Raw genomic sequence first — 5,132 nt, forward strand, 5'->3', positions numbered from 1 at the left:
GAGGCACATCGTTCTCCTGCCTTCTGTAGACGGCACTTTTTTAGAGGCTTTTTAAAACAGTTAAGCAGAATCATCCACGGTGAGGCAGCAACTAGCTCAGCCTGACCTCAGCTCTTGCCTTTTTCCTTTTACATTTTTTTTCTTTTCATGATGACAGGCAAGAGCAGAGTTGAAATCCTCTCTGAAACAGCTGGAAAAGGAATTCAAACTTCATCCTCAAGTGTAGATCCCTCCCCAAGATTAGTTTGATTGCAGGCAGAGCCATGTTGCCTTTTCAAACACACACACACACACACACAGCTGGATACAACTATATAAGCCCAGCTTCACAGTTTACAAGTTTGAAAAGGCAACGTGGCTCCGCCTGCAATCAAAGGCTTGGATCGGCTACCCTCTGGCTTCTCTGCCTCTTCTCTCATCCCAGCCTGCAAGCGCATGTATCTGTTTGAGAGGGGGGGGGGAGGAAGGGAGAGAGGGAGGAAGGAGGGGAGGGAGAAGAAAAAGAATGAAGGAAACTTTTTTGCAAAGGAGAAAAACAAATGCTGTCGCTTTAAATCGGAACCGAGCATGTCTGGCTGTGGAAGTCTGGGAGTTGAAGTCCACAAGTCTAAAAGAATTTGAAACCCACCACATTGACACCACTGTGTCAATGCCTCACCAGCCATAAACCTCACCACATGTCACTGTTTCACAGTGCTTTAGAGCCCTCTCTAAGCAGTTTACAGAGTCAGCATATTGCCCCCAACAATCTGGGTACTCATTCTACCGACCACGGAAGGATGGAAGGCTAAGTCAACCTTGAGCCGCCCAGAATCGAATTCCTGGCCTTGAGCAGAGTTAGCCTGTAATGATGGATGGATGGATGTATGGGATGAAAGGGCAATAGCATTTAGTCTTATATACCACTTCACAGTGTTTTACAGCAGTTTACAGAGTCAGCCTATTTGCCCCCAACAATCCCTCATTTGACCCACTCGGAAGATCGGAAGGCTGAGTGAACCTTGAGCCTGGTGAGATTCAAACTGCCAAACTGCAGGCAGACGGCAGTCAGCAGAAGTAGCCTGCAATACTGAATTCTAATCACTGCACCCATCACGGCTCTTGCTAAATGTTGCTAAATTGCTATTGATATATTACAATTCCCAGCTGTCTCAACCAGCAGCTATTGGATGATTATTGTTCTTATTCATGTCTTTATTATTTCAACTGACATGTCTGCCCATCTCAAATTCATGATTCTAGCATTTAGCTACATTTCAATATTATGAGGTGGGTTAAATGAGGACCCAGATTGTTGGGGGCAATAGGTGACGCTGTAAAACTGCTTAGTGAAGTGGTATATAAGTCTAAGTGCTATTGCTATTGCTATTCACATTTTCACGGTGGTGACTGGAGTCTAAACCCTGGGATGAATGGTTGCAGGAATTGGGAATGTCTAGTCTAATGAAGAGAAGGACTAAGGGATCACACAACTGCTCTCCTGTCTTGCCTGGTCCTTCTCTTCACTAGACTAGCCATGCCTGGTTCCTGCAACCATTCACCACATGTCTTAGCCTCCAGGCCTTTGATCATCTTAGATAGATTCAGATTAACAGGGTTGGAAGGGACCTTGTGGGTCATCTAGTCCAATGTTCTGCCCAAGCAGGAGACCCTACATTATTTCTGACAAAGGGCTCTTGTTGAAAGCTTCCAATGAAGCTCCCACAACTTCTGAAGGCAACTTCTGTTCCAGCCATCCATTCTCTCCCTCCCTCCCTCCCTCTCTCTCTCTCTGTCTGTCTGTCTGTCTGTCTCTCTCTGTCTCTGTCTCTCTCTCTCCAGCAAGCCTCTCTCCAGCCAGCCATTATCTATCTGCCTTTCTCTCTCTCTCTCTCTCTCTGTCTGTCTCTGTGTCTCTGTCACTGTCTCTCTCTCTCTCTCTCTGTCTCTCTCTCTCTCCATTATCTATCTAGCCAGCCAGCCAGCCTGCCTCTATCTATCTATCTATCTATCTATCTATCTATCTATCTATCTATCTATCTATCTATCTATCTATCTATCTATCTATCTTTCATCTATCTAATTTATCTCTATCTATTCATCCATCCGTCTGAGAGAAGATTCTCAGTAACCGAAAATGGGATGGGAGTAATAATAAAGAAGAAACATGCGGGGGCTTCTGGGGGCGGAGCCTGTCGCTGAAGAGGGCTCAACGGAGCTCTTCTCAGAGATCTGGTCTGTATATCTAAATAAGATCATAGATATCACCCCTTTTTGGCTAGAAAGGGGCAGGGAGAAGCTCAGTGGCTAGGGTCTATTCGTAGTTCACAGCCTTTTTCTTTTTTTTTGGCTGTGGACGGAGATTAGATCCAGCGTAAGCTGAGCTCTTATCTCCAGGCAGTTCTTCTCAGCTGTTTTTTTTTTTGCAGCCCTAGACAGGTGACTCCCCCCTCAGGACAAAGCAAAGTTGTTTGAAGCTATGATTAATACGAGCGGGTCCCACCCCTGAGAGATTTTTGCTTTTATTACTATCTTAAACACCAGCCTCATTTGTCCTAGAGGCTTCTTTGTTTAAACGCACTTCAAAATGGCGATTTTTCTCCGTTGGTGACTGATAGGGGATGTACTTAGCCGGCTCTACCTTCCTGCAGACCATTCCTTATTAATTATCCAAAATCTATAAACAAAATATTTTTTTTGGGGAAACAGAGGGGAGCGAGAGCGCTGTTTATTTGTTTATTTATAATGGCTCCCAGGTTAAAGCCGAAGCGTTTCTCTATGAATGTGCTTAAAGAATCTGTTATGAAATCGCTGCCCTTGTCTCCTACGCCCTCTACTGGAGAATTCTTAAGACAGGAATTTCTCTTTCAAATGCTTAATGACTTTAAACAGGAAATTAAAGAATTTGTATTGGAGCTATATGATAATTTAGAGACTAAGATTGCCCAAATGAAGGCGAATACATTTGTAGCCGTGTCTGCTCTGACAGATTATACCGCTGAAATGGAGAATAAATTGGAAAGTTTGGAGGAGGCTAATTCTAATTTGACTACTAATATCCAAACATTACAACAAAAAATTAGAGATACTCAAGAACAGCTCGTTATGATAAATTTTAACAAGAAGGCATATGCAATAAGAGTCAGAGGATTGCGCGAAAAGGAGCGAGAGAATTTGAAACAGACCTTTGTTGAGGCCTTCAGCCATGCGGTGGGAAGCCCGGGATTTAATTTTGATTGGCAGATTCGGAAAATCTATCGCCAGAATTCGTTGGTAGCGGAACAGCGACAGCTCCCGAGGGACATAATTATATATTTCTCCACAAAAGAATCCAGAAATGCGATCATACAAAAGTTTTACAATAACAGGTTGCGAGTTGATGGGCAGGATTTGATTGTCTTCAAAGAAATACCATCCCAGATGTTAAAAGCAAGAAGAGACTATACTTTCTTAACTAAAGAGCTTAGAAACCACCAGATACAGTATAAATGGGAAGCACCAGCCGGCATTACGGTCACATTTGAAAATCAAAGATTTCGTCTTAATTCTGTTTCGGAGGCTCGAGATTTCTACTATAAGACTTTGAAGGCGGGACTTCCTGATTCACTTGGAAAAGAGGAAAGACAAGCCGAAGGAGAAGGCAAGCAGCAGACCACATGGCTGCAAGATGGAGGGGGTAGCTCTCCCTCTCTCGGAGAAGCAGAAGAGTGGAGATCGAGGATTTAGACATTCCAAAATATTCGTCAAAGTTGTGGATTGAATGGGGGTTTGCGATCTCTCTCCGGTAGAAAAAGCGGAATTGGATATTGGTGGTGTGATATTGGGACTGAATTATGTGGATGCTGAATGCATATTTCACGGGACTTGTATGTCTGAACTTTAATTTAAATTGTCCAGGACTCTAAAGTGAAGAGAGTGGAGATGGTAACTTTACTGAACTTTGGTTTGGGAGGAGGGAGCCGGGTAACGCGGGATAGGTGGAGGGGGAGCGAAAGCCTGATCAGAGTATTTCGAGTTAAAAGGTAAACTGACTCTTGTGTGAATTATTGTTCGAAAATAAGAAAGATTATTTGGAGGGACTATGGGAAATAGTGGTAAATATCAGAGAAGCAAGGGACGAGGGTAAAATGCATGCGGAATGATTTACGTTGTTTAAATCCTATTAGAAGGGAAAGCTTGATGAGATTATTTTAAGATAGAATGCAAACTGATTCTTGTGTAAAGTATTATTTGAATATGTGGAATGATCCACACTGCTTAAATCTTACTAGAAGGGAAAGTTTGGTGAGATTATTTTGAGCTAGATTGTAAACTGAGGTCTGCACAAATTTGTATAAATTTTTATTTGAATATAAGGTTAAGGAAGATGAACTGGAAAGTCTACAGGAGGTTGGGGTAAATAACAAAGAAGCAAGAGACGAGAATAAAATACATATAGAATGATTTATACTGTTTAAACATAAATAAAGATGGGGGGCTGAGCTTAATACAAAGAGTTCTTTTTTTCTTTTTTTCCCTTTTTTTCTTTTCTTTTCCTTTTTATAATTTGTAATTTCTTTTTATCTATTTTTTTATATTACTTTTATTTTTAATTCATACGATCATAAGATACTTTAGAAGGGGTTTGACAGAGGGCAGTGCCAGGTGTGGGCCCTGGGAAGTCGGGGGGACTAGGGATGGGGATCTACGGGGGGTGGGTGGGTGGGTGCTAATATAGTTTCAATAAGAAGAAGAATGCACTTGTATACTGTTGTTCTTTCTTTTTTTCTTTTCTTTCTTTATATTTTTTTTCCTTGGTTTATTTTATTTTTTATTTTTTATCATATTATAGTTCAATATTAATAAATAAGAGTTGAATAAAGGAACACACCAAGGGGAGAGGTAGAGGGAAAGAAGAGGGAGGAGTAAGGAAGGAGTAAGGGGAATGTAAGGAGGGCGTAAGGGGAATGCTAGGAGGAAGGGGAGAAAGGAAGGTTTGAGGGGAAAGGGAAGTAGGGAAGGGGAGTGTTAGAGGGAGGAAAGGAAAGTTGGAGGGGGAAGATGGGGTGTATGGAGGATGGAAGTGTCAGGTGGGGTTGTGAATGATGATGAGTTGTGTTTTCTTTTTTATTTTATTTTATTTCTTTTCTTATAGCAGATATCCAGTATATAAG

The sequence above is a fragment of the Thamnophis sirtalis genome, unplaced genomic scaffold, assembly GCF_051295495.1.
Source record: "Thamnophis sirtalis isolate CommonGarterSnake01/CBP01778 unplaced genomic scaffold, rThaSir2_p1.2 scaffold_14, whole genome shotgun sequence".
NCBI classification, from domain to species: domain Eukaryota; kingdom Metazoa; phylum Chordata; class Lepidosauria; order Squamata; family Natricidae; genus Thamnophis; species Thamnophis sirtalis.